The sequence below is a fragment of the Equus przewalskii genome, chromosome 9 (genome assembly GCF_037783145.1).
Source record: "Equus przewalskii isolate Varuska chromosome 9, EquPr2, whole genome shotgun sequence".
In the NCBI taxonomy this organism is placed as follows: domain Eukaryota; kingdom Metazoa; phylum Chordata; class Mammalia; order Perissodactyla; family Equidae; genus Equus; species Equus przewalskii.
This window is the reverse complement of record NC_091839.1, coordinates 1,123,135-1,135,405: the sequence shown is the minus strand read 5'-3', so window position 1 is coordinate 1,135,405 and position 12,271 is coordinate 1,123,135. Positions and strand designations below refer to the sequence as shown.

At 48.4% G+C, this 12,271-nt stretch overlaps 1 long non-coding RNA gene across 1 annotated transcript in view; it reads left to right on the top strand.

Annotated features, from left to right (window-relative positions):
• Positions 1 to 12,058, top strand: part of LOC139085406 (uncharacterized) — a 29,870-nt gene extending 17,812 nt beyond the window's left edge. Inside the window, exon 2 of the long non-coding RNA XR_011543658.1 lies at positions 8,379 to 12,058. This is a non-coding gene — a long non-coding RNA (uncharacterized lncRNA). The remainder of the gene's footprint in view (positions 1 to 8,378) is intronic.
• The last annotated feature ends 213 nt before the right edge of the window (positions 12,059 to 12,271 follow it).

Genomic DNA, 12,271 nt, shown 5'->3' with positions numbered 1-12,271 from the left:
TGAGCACTCTGAGCAAGTTGAACTTTCAAAGAAGCAAACATTAAGAGAAGGAGAAATAATAATGGTTGTGGTTGGTTATTCATGCTGCTGTAGATAAGATGATTATGTCAACATTCCCATTTGAAACCCTTATTTTCAACAATTTACAACTCAGTCACATAAAACTTAACTCCACTGTGCTCTAAGTCAGTGTTAAGGTATCAATTGGGAAAGGATTACTTTTCTCCTCCATGTTTAAAAGTAGCTTTACTTAATAAGTTAACCAGTTTAAACTTCTCGGGGGTTTAGAAGTTGGCTTTCAGTGTCTGGGTGGGCCGGGCCACTGCCAGGGATGGTTGCTCTCTGACCCTGCTGTTCCAGGCGTCCATGTGGGGGAAATTTCCAGCCCAGCTGGGGGCTGGGGGTTTCTTCACGCTGCCTCACGGGCGCTGCTGTTTGTACCTGCCCCGTAGCCTGGCCCCTTCCTCGCTGGGGTGGCCCTCTTCTGCCTCCCCTCTCCTTCCTGAGGCTCAGGACACACGCACTCATTTGCCTCTTCATTCACTCAGTGTGTGTTCATTGAACACACAGTGCGATGAGCTGTGTTTTGTGGGGACACAGTGAGCAGAGAAGATACGGGAAAACTCAGGAACCGCTGGAGTTCCTTCCATGAAAACACAACATTGTTTTTATCTGGGATTTCATGGGAATCTATGTTTCAGTTCTTTAAAGGTCCTGATCTGGCTGCAGCAGACACTGTTAGTTGCCCACAGCAGTGAACAAAATGGACTACAAATGGATAGGCGAAGAAGTGAGCATCATCTTTTCAGACGGCGATGAATACAAGGAAACAGAAAGGATGGAGTGACCGAGAGTGGCGGGCGTGTGGGGGAGAAGACCTGTTTAAACTGGGTGTTAAGGGAGGGCTTCAAGGGGCGATGGCATGTAACCTGAGGACAACAACATGACAGAAAGGGCCGAGCCGTGTGAAGACTGGCGAGTGGAATGTACCAGGCAGAGGGACAGCTGGGGCAAAGCCCTGAGGCTGGGGTGAGTTTGGCATGTCGGAGGACAGCAAGGTGCCCAGGAAAGCTGGGGCACCAACGGCAGGAGGGGGAGCCTCAGACAGGAGTCAGAGCAGTGGGCAGGGCCTGGAAGGGCGGGTGGCCAAGCTGGGCTTCCGTCTCTCCACCCCAGGCCTTTATCCACGGGGTTCTTCCTGGCCTGTCTTCCTCATGCAGTCTGTAGAGAAGCAGGTGAGGTTTGCTTTTTCCACTGCCCAAATGGAGGTAGATTGGTGGATTTATATTTTAATCGTAAAAATAATCAATCTAAAAAGTCAGATAATATAGAAAAATATAAAAAGAAAGTGAAAAACATGTAAAATATACTATAAAAATATATAATATATATTTTGTATATATTATAAAAATAATTCCACTATCCAAAGATGATGATAACGTTTGATGTGCATCTTGCTAGACCTTTTTTGTTTGCAAAAATAGACACTCACACACACAAACACTTTTAACAAAAATCTGATCTTGTGCATCCTGATTTAAAAGCTGCTTTTTTCATTTAACATATTGAGTATCATTTATCCTGTCATTAAGCTTAGATTTACAATGTAACTTTTGGTGATGGCAAAGGCATTTTATGATTATACCCGAATCTAACCAATTCTGCATTAAGTCTGGGGAGAATTTTTCACTGTTATAAACAATCCTGCAATGAACATCTTTGCACATTCATCTTCATACACTTGTCTGATGGTTCATTTCCGACAACAGGACACATTCCTACAACTGGAGTGGGTGGGTCAAAAGGTTTGGGCTGTGAGTGCAGATTGCAGAGCCCCACGCATGGAAGATATCAAGGTCTGCAAGCAGGCCTCCCAGGAGAGCAAGAGAGCTGCCCTCACCCCTCAGGTGGGCAGAGCTCCAAGGCGAGATCTGCCGTCTCCAGCTCTGTCTACCTTGACCAAAGCCCAGAGCTCTTGCTGCCCTGTCTTCTGCTGTCACCAGCGAGTCAGACCAGGTTCTCTTAGGATCTGGGTTTTCTTTCCACCAAAGTGCTGGGAAGAGGTTAGTATCTGGCAGGGTATTTGGCCTCACCATGAGATGAAGTTACAGGGAAAAGAGGTGGAGAGAGGGAAGGTAAGACCTCACCTCTAGAACCTTCAGATGTTCACATCCTGCTCCCTGGAAGAGGTCTACTGAGAGGAGCAGCCGCTGGCTGCAGGAGCCCAGGGGCCCAGCGTCTCCCTCTGCAGAGGCATCTGCTGGGTACGTGGGCACCAGGCGTGTTTACTCCCCCAGATCAGCGGCTGCTCTCAGTGCCTACTTTCTCCCCTCACGCACCCACCTGTCTCTCCTGCCCGCCTCTCCTTCCCTGTGGTCCCTACGCTGGGGCACCTCCAGGCCCCATCCGAACCCAGGCGTCAGGTGCTGTCTCCGATCAGTGTAGTCACTGGCCACACTGCTCTCTCTGGAGCGCAAGAGGCCACATGAGCATTTCCTTACTGCCCTCAACCAGCACCAGGTTCTTTGGGCTCCGTCTGTGTGCATACAGGGCTGTTACAGACTGAATAGAAGGAATTCGGTCATTTTTCCACAACTGTGGACAGAGCAATACTTCTGGGAAGGGGAGCACAAAAAAGTGCAGACCCTGTTCCCACCATAAGGAGTTTCTTTGGTGACATGACAGAAGAGAGTGCAGGGTGTGTCTTGGAAGCTAATGAGGCGTCAACCGTACATCCCACAGGAGTTCAGAGGAGGGAGCCGGTGCTAACAGCAGTGGGGAAAGGCCAGTCAGCACGCGCTCAGGTCAGCACCAGCGGAGGCTGTGCCGAGCGAGCAGGGTTCGCCCCTCTCTCCCGTGGGAGACACACTCTTCTATCCCCCATTTTGCTGTGGGAGAACTGAGGCAAGGAGACACGAGATGAGAGCAGAGCTGGACATTCCCCTGGGGCCTCCTGGGTCCACCAAGGCTTCCTGGGGCTGGGAGCCAGAGCTGGACCTAGACCCAGAGAGGGACGAGCGGGCGACAGAGGGCGCTCCAGGCGAGCACCGTCACAGGCCTGGCGGGGCGAGAGGACAGCCGAGGCCTTTCATCTTTCATCATTCCCATCCCTTCCAGCTCCACCATTAACACGACAAATCATCAATTATTTGGACTTGACAAATCAAATTGCAAAGAATTAAATAAGTTGTAGATCAATATTATCTGAATGATCAATTAATCATTCCTTATAATTAAAACTACCAACTCTTAATACCTTTCAGTTACACTTTATTGCACAATTTCTAATTCAGAGCTTTTAGGCAATTGTATTGATTGCACGTATACTTGGTAATCAAATAATTTATTAATCAGCACACCTCATTACGGGAGGTCTGGTTTAATTATCATCACCTAGATGCAGAAGGCGGGGTGAATTCAGCTTGGACTTTTCTTAAGATGCTGACGGTTTGCCATTTCATTCTGTGTTGTGGTTCTACATGCTACACAAAGTTCCTTCTTGTGTGAAAAGAATTGTAAGAAAAATGGGCGACTGTACTTACAGAGCAGGTAAATGGATGAACTCAAGTGGTTCTTCAAAATTATGTTTTAACTTTAATCTTTTTCACGGAGGTTTTGCGACATAATTTATCCCTGGTGTGCTTGGAAAAGCGCTCTCAAGATTCAGGGGTGAAAGGGCCTTTGGACCTACGATTGGGTGCTGTCTCCGGGATTGCCTCGGAATACAAATGAAGTACCAAGCACGTTATGATCTGCTTCCTTGCCTCCACTGATTTTGAAATAAGTACAAATAAAAGTTCTTATTTAACCTATGAATTTATTATTCCAGTGGCAACACTGGACAGCTAGTGGTTTGATTTAACTTCCCTTAATGTTTTCTGAGCAACATTATGAAGGGGAAATAATGACCTGTAATTGGGTCCACAGGTCCTGCAGGGGCCCCAGTGGGCCTGCGCCTCCTCCTCACTTCTCTGGCTCACACTCCAGCCCCCAGGGATGCCAGGGATGTCCTGGGGACCGGGAGGCCAGTCCTCCCCAGGGGGCCTCTGCTGAGTCTCTCCCTGCAAACGTGGGGTCCAGGCAGCAGAGCCTGGATCGCATCTTCCCCTGAGTAACGGGCAAAGCTTCACAGAGGTTCCGAGCGGAGTCCAAGCTGAGTGGGGCAGAACCTCCTGCTTGGGAACAGGATGACTGAAGCTACAGAGCTGTGATACTGCTGGGGAGGGGAGGGGGGAGCTGAGAGGAGGAGACACCCTACCTCAACCCACTCTTTGCCCTCTGCAGGCTGCACCCCCCCACTCACTCCCCACTTCTCTGAATACCCGCCTCCCTCCGGAAGGTGTGCAATGCTCTGTCAGAACAGCTCATCCTGGACCTGCCTCTCAGGGTCCTCCCCACTCTGCGGGACGCGAGGAGGAAGCCCTCACATGACCCAGAAATTATGGTTGTTTAGAAGACAAAGTGGACCACGTGCCAAGTGCTCCCATGTGGAAAAAGGTTTGCTTGCCTTGCACGCTGTGTCTGCCGGAGTCAAAGCAGGCAGACGAGCAATGGGATGGCACTGTCCCCAGCTGTTTCGCCGCTCGCTGGTCTCATGGTTCCCATTCCTGGAGAAAGAAGGCCCAAGCTTCTCAGCGTAGTGTGCAAGCCTCTTCACAATGGGGCGTGGTGGTAGGCAGAATTTTAAGATGGCCCCCAAGATTCCCACCCCTGGTGTAAACGCCCTGTCTGTCCCTTCCCCTGCGTGTGGCTGGGCCTGACTTGATCAGTTCAGCCCTTGTCAAAGAGGGTCCAGAGGTTGGAGATAGAAGAAGTCGGAGAGATTCTTCTCCTGGGCTTGAAGGAACAGCTCTGTTGTGGCGAGGGCCGCGCGGCAGTGAACTGCGGTGCCCTCTAGCTGCTGAGGGCCTCAGTCCTACGACCGCAAGGAACTAGGCTCTGCCAGCAGCCTGGGGGCCTGGAAGAGGACTCCGGGCCTCAGGTGAGATCACAGCCCCGGCCGACATCTTGATTGCAGCTGGTGAGACCCTGAGCAGAGGACCCAACTGAGCTGGACCCCTGCCCACAGAAACCGTGAGACGATAAATGGGCCTTGTTCTCAGTGGCTGAGTTTGAGGTATTTGTTCCACAACAGAACACAAATAAGGGCCCAATCTCCATATCCCTCTCCCACATAGGTTCTCTTCTGCCCACTGGAAAGCACTCCCCTCCCGCCATTGCCTTCAGGCCCCTGGGCACCTGAGGTGCTCTCTGCCTGTCCCCCTCCCCCAGAAGCAGACCCTGAGGCAACTAGACACATGTTGTTTATCTGGGAGGCGGAGAGAACACCAGCAGAGGAGGGAAGAAGTGCGGCAGGAAAGGGAAGCAGCCAGTAGGCGATGTGTCATCAAGCCAGTTACCGTGGGCACCTGTTGCTGAATCCCACGGGGAATGCTGGGGACAGTGCACAACACACACCTGGAGGAGCCGACCCAGAGGAAGGCAGCCGAGGAGGGCCGCCGTGGGGAGTGGGCTGCTCATTCCCCCGCATCTGGCCTGCCGTGTGGGCGAGAGAGCCTCCAGCAGAGGAATTCAAGGGCTGGCACGGGGAGTCTGGGGAGGGGATGCAGGCAGCACCGAGGCAGCACTTGCCACACTGCTCTTCTGCCTGCTGGCCTCCGCCGCGTCCCCATGGCAGGCTCCCCGGCCCCTCCTCAGGGCAGCATGCTCCGAGCCCTCCTGCTTCACCATGCTGTGCCCTGCAGCCTCTGCTCCTCAGCACTTGCTCCTGGTCTATACATCTGTTGGCATCTTCTCATTGCGTGTCACACACCTGGGCACACAGTGGGGCTCTCTCCCCCTGCAAACCACGAGCCCCTCCAGCCCGGGCCCGGCACCTCGCAGGTTCCCACCCTCACTTGATGGGTCCATGAGGCACGTTTTTCCTGAGGAGGGTCCCCCTCAGTGTGGTTGAGACCCCTTCAACCCTCTCCCAGCATCTCAGAGCGCCCTTTCCCTGCTCTTGCTTTCTCTTCTCATAGAACACATCTCCATCTGGCATATTTGATATGTTTGCTTGTTGTCTACCTTCCTCTACTAGACTGTCAGTTCTTCAAGGCCAAACACATTTATTTGTCCAGCGCTGTAATGGCAGCAGTGGGCGCACAGTATCGCCCGGCACGTAGAAGTCACTGGGTAAAAATCTTTTGAATGAATGAATGAATGATACTCCAAGGGCCCTTAATTACTTATTAACTTATTGAGCAATTCTCAAGCCTTATTTCATTTTGACAACAAACTTCTGAGGTCAGTATTTTTATCTCCATTCTCAGATGGGAAACTGAGGCTCGGAGAGGTTCAGTAACTTGCCCAAGTGACTCACACAGCAAGTAGAGGAGTTGGGACCGAACCCTGGCAGCCGGACCCAGGAGCCAGGGTAGCTATTCTATACACATGAGTTCAGATAACGCGATGCACTTTTCAGGGGCCCTGTAATGCAATCGGGCTGTACAAAGGGGGAGTTTTGGGGGCCACTGTTGCGGCTGGCTCTGCAAGAAATGGATGTGCGGCTGACGGAGAAACTGATACGGTTTTCAACAAAGCCTGCAAATTCATCATACTTAATGAATGTGACTAATGGGTGAAAGGAACGAGCAATTAAAATACTAGCACATCTGAACTTCCCCTCCCTGGCTAATTTCTTCTCCTCTCTGGGGTTACCATTTTTCAAAGAGGTAGGGGCACAGAATGGCGGGAACAGATTTTATGGAACAGAAGTGCATTTTAAATGGCTTAAATTGGGACAGTCTGTGCAGTTCTCAAGTGGCTGTCAGTCTTCATGTCTCGCTGCTCAAGCGAGGGATGTGGGCTGAGGGGAGAGGCTGAAGCTGTCACAGTGCCTGGAACTGGAAATGGGAAGCCAGGCATCCCCGGGGCAATGGCGTGGAACCGGGAGGCAGACGTGGGGCCCTTCAGCTAGGGGGCTGACGGTCTTTCTGCTCAGGCACAAAGTGAGGTGAAAGTGGCTGAGGAGGCACGTCCCCCAAGGCAGGGCCCGGGCCTCTCACTGGCTTTGTGTGTTATCCAGGATCATTGCAGAACTACCGTGGTATAAAGACACTTCGAGGACGTCCTTGGACAATCCTGGCACAGTCTCCTTGGAACACACTTCCCTCCCTGGATCCATACACACACACCCATTGTCCAGATGGAAGCATCAAGAATTTAGGGAACAAGAAGGATCTCAGAATACAACTCGCAGACTTGGGACTGGGAGATTCCGCTGCTCATTCGCATCCTACTACTTTTGGCAACAGATCCCGTTTGTTCATGGAATTGTATAGACCGAGGTCCCACACTCAGAGGCCTCAGCGGATAGGGAGGTAATGTAACTGAACGAGGTGAGCATGATGGAGAAGAACCCAGATCAGCAAGCTGGTTCTCACCCCAGCCTTTTTCTACATGAGGACCCAGGGCTAATGTGGTTAGATCTTCCAGTTTTTAGAGAAAAGACAAACGTGTGTGTGTGTGTGTGTGTGCATGCACCCATGTGTTAGTTTCCTAGTGCTGCTGTAACAAATTACCACAAATTTAGTGGCGTAAAACAGCATGGATTTACTATTTGACAATTCTGTAAGTCGAAGTCTAAAATGGGTCTGCAGGGCTGCTCCTCCTGGGGGCTCCAGGGGAAAATCTGTTTCCTGGAGTTTCCAGCTTCTAGACGCTGCCTGCACTCCTTGGCTCCAGACCCCATTCCTCCATCTTTAAAGTCAGCAACATAACATTTTCTTCCCTCTCTGGTCTCCTGCTTCTTTCTGATAAGGACTCCGTGACTACATTGGGCCCCACCTGGACGATCTTGGATAATCTCATCTCAAGATGCTTAATCACATCTGCAAAGTCCCTTTGCCATGGAAGGTAAATCTTCTCAGGATCCAGGGACTAAGACAGGGACATCTTTAGGGGGCCGTTATTTTGCCTACAACGGCACGTATGTGGGAATACTCACGGTCTGTAAATGGTAGCAAACAATCCTGAGGTTTCTATTACTGAGGATGCCACGCGCACAGGGCTCTGTGCAGAACTGAGCGGGGGAGACACTGAGTCCCAGTCTGTGACCTCTGACCTCTGATTTAAACACACCATCCGTTTGTCGAAAGGAAAGCTCTGTGCCATATCTCTTCCTGCCTTGTTCTTACGTATACACTCTGCTTTTCAGAGTTCTTGGGGACTGAGCATCTTACCAAACATTTATGTTTCCAAGCCCATGGCTATTTCCCCTCCTTGGTTTACAAAAACAACATTTACTAAGCTCTTGCTGTGTACCAAACACTAAGTACTTCATGTACATTATTTCTTTTAATCCTCATAGCAAGCTCATTTTTATCCCTCTTTTACAGAATCTGTAAATCTGAGGAATCTGAAGCTCAGCGTTGCCCCAAGTCACACAGCTATAGAGGGTAGAGCTGGTGTGCAGACCAGCTTGTCTGCCCCAGAGCCCATCAAGACACAGCAGTCAAGGAAAGAGAAGCTGAAGCATGAAAGCCAGCAGCCCCTTCAGTTAAAAAAACAACCACCAAGTGGAACCCAGATGGGTCTACTTGGTCCAACTTCCAACGTGCTGGCCGCTCCTGGATTCCAGCCTCCGCCTTCCACGAGCGGACAGATATTCAGCCACAGAGTTCCCCTTCTCCCTGCTGCACCATTGGACTGGAACCCAGAACAAATGGGTTCTTTTACAGATCAATGATAAGGGAGTGACGTCAACAAAATGGCATCACAGGAGACTCCAGTCTCCGTGCCCTACAAAGATCAGCAACTAGGCAGCGATCCGTAAACAACACAGCTCTGTGAGAGCTCTGGAGTCCACTTAAGAAACTTTAGCAACACAGTGGAATGAAAAACCTGAGAGGAACCACTCAAGAAGAGAATCAAGAGAGCTTCATTTTACCTACACCAACCCATTCCCCAAGCTGGCACTGCTCAGTGCCAGGAGGGCATGTCCAAGCTAGAAAGAGTTCTCCTTGCCAGAAAGGGAAGAGTGGGGTGAGCTACCCACTTCCCCAGGCTTTCGGGAGCACTGCACCAAGGTCCCACTTCCGTTTCCCCACACTCAGACTGGCGAAGTGGAGACATACAGAGTTGGCTAGGAACAAGGACAAAAAGTAGGGGCTACCAATGTCAGCCACGCAGCAGGAGTGTCGGTGGCTCACAGTATGACCTGCTCTGCAGAGGACCCCAGCTGATTTGGTCACTGAAGAAACAAGTGGCCAGCACAAATGCATGGCCCTCCTGCAGATTTCACCAGCTTTTGCCCCACAGGTATTCACGTTTGCTGACACCACCCTCTGCCCCCCACTGGAACTCAGAAACTGCACCAGCAGTCAGCTCGGGCCTCTGAGGCTGCACGAGTGCAAAATACCAGCCTAGACCCCATGGCTGACCCCCACCACCATGCACATGCATGGGGCTAGCTCCCCAAGCTGTGCATTAGATGCTGCTGGCCTGATGCCCATCACCAGCTTCTCTGCAGTGTGCATGCCTCAGGGCAGACTGTGCAGCCAAAGGAGGGCACGCCAACAGCCGGGGCCCCAACAGCTGCCGACGAGCCCATAGTTGGCCCTGGACCTTGCTGCCTGCCTTGGTCCCCCCATTGCGTGTGTCTGCAACTGTCCCTTGCCACTATATAGGCACCTGCAGGTGGCTGCCACACACCTGTGTGTGATACCACTGGCTCCGGGCACCACTGCTGCCTGCCATGGTGCCTAGTGCTGGACCTGGAGGTACTACTGAGGACCCCAACAGCCCTTGTAGGCATCGTGGCCCTCCACAGTTCTCACCAAGGATCACAGAGTTGTCAGTGGTTTTGGACTCCTAAGCTAAAGAGGCAACACGTATCGCCCAGAGCTGGTGCTGCCATATGTCCCACATTGGTGCCCTGCACCAGGAGACCCAGGGTAACATCATGATCCAGTGTGCTCCCACCCACAGATAAAAGTATCCCTTTACTCAAATCAGTACATAAAGTCTGGAAGAGGTGACCACTTCTTCAAATGCAGACACCTACGCAAGGCAACAGGGACTACCAAGAATCAGGGAAAAATGACGTCAGCAAAGGAATAGAGCAAGCGTCTTGTATCTGGCCCCAAGAAATGGTCCAGGAATAGCTCAACAAAGAACTCAAAAGAATTGCTCTACAGATGCCCAGAGAGCTACAAGAGAACAAAGATAAACCATCTAATGATATCAGGAAAACAATATGAGAATAAAATGAGAAGCTCAACAAAGATATAGAAAACATAAAAAGGAACCAAACAAAAATTTTGGAGCTGAAGAATAAAACAGCTGAACTGAAGAACTGGATAGAGAGCTTGAGCAACAGACTAGACCAAGCAGAAGAAAGAATCAGTGAGCTAGAATACAAATCAATTGAAATTATCCAATCAGAGGAGCAAAAAGTTAAAAAGACAGAAGGAATGAAGAAAGCCTACTTGACTATGGGGCACCAGTAAGAGAAACAATGTATGCATCTTTGGAGTCCCAGAAGAAGAAGACAGGGAAAAAAGGGTAGAAAGCTTACTTAAAGAAAAAGTGGCTGAGAACCTCCCAAACCTGGGGAGTGACTTGGACATCCAAGTTCCTCAAGCTAATAAATTACCCTAAAAGCAATCCAAAACAATCTTCTTCAAGACACACAATAATAAAACTCTCCAAAATCAAAGACAAAGAATTTTAAAAGTAGTAAGAGAAAAAAACTTCCTCATACAAGGAAACCCCCTTAAACTTATCAGCCAATTTCTCAGCAGAGACCCTGGAGGCCAGGAGAGAGTTGGGTGATATAGTCCAGGGGCTGAAAGAAGGAAACTGTCAATAAAGGATACTTTACTTAGGAAAGTTATCTTTCAGAAATGAAGGTGAGATAAAGACTTTCCCAAACAAACATAAACTGAGGGAATTCATCACCACTAGACATGCTTCACAAGACATTCTGAAAGGAGTTCTTTGAGCTGAAATAAAAGGATGCTAATTAGTAATATGAAAACGTATGAAAATATACACTACACTGATAAGGCAAGCATATAGTCAGATTCAGAATACTCTAAACTGTAATATGGTGGTGTGTTTATTATTTAACACTAGCATAAAGGTTAAAGAACATTAGTATTAAAAACAGCTATAGGTACAATAATTTGCTAATGTATACACAATATAAAAAGATGTAAATTATGACATCAAAAACGTAAAAGGGATAAGTAAAAGGGTAGTGTTTTCTATGTGATTGAAGTTAAATGTTAAATTGTTACAAGCATAAAATGGACTGTTTTATACATATATATTATGTATGTATATATGATGTTTTGTGCATGCCTCATGGTAACCACAAAGAAAAAACAGATTAACAAAAGATAAAGAGAAGGGAATCAAAATACACCACTACAGAAAATCATCAGTTCACAAAGGAAGGCAGTGAGAGAGAAGAAAGGAATGAGGGAACTACAAAACATCTAGAAAACAATTAATAAAATGGCAATAGTAAGTCCTTACCTATCAAAATTACTCAAAATGTACATGGATTGAATTCTCCAATCAAAAGACATACAGTGGCTGGCTGGATTAAAAAAACTAGGCCAAAATATATGCTACCTACAAAAGACTCATTTCAGCTATAAGGACACATACAGGCTCAAAGTGAAGGGATGGAAAAAGGTATCCCATGCCAGTGGAAACCAAAAGAGAGAGGAGGTAGCTATACTTACATGAGACAAAACAGACTTTAAGCCAGAAATGGTAACAAGAGACAAAAAGCTCATTATATAATAATAAAGGGGCCAATTCATCAAGAAGATATAACAATCATAAATATATATGTGCCAAACATTGGAGCAATGAAATATATAAAGCAGATATTAACAGACCGGAAGAGAGAAATAGACAATCCAATCCAATCTAGTAAGGGAATTCAATACCCTACTTTCAACAATGGATAGATCATCTAATCAGAAAAAAAACAAGGAAATGTTGGACTTGAACCAAACTTTAGACCAAATGGACCTAACAGACATATCTAGAACATCTCATCCAACAGCAGCAGAATACACATTCTTCTCAAGAGCACATGGAACACTCTCCAGTCTAGATTATACAAAAGGTCACAGAACAAGTCTTAGCAAATTTAGGAATATTGAAACAGAATTGTGAGCCCAGAAATAAACTCTCGCATATACAGTCAACTAATATTTGACAAGGGAGTCAAGAATACTAAGTAGTGAAAAGGATAGTGTCTTCAATATAT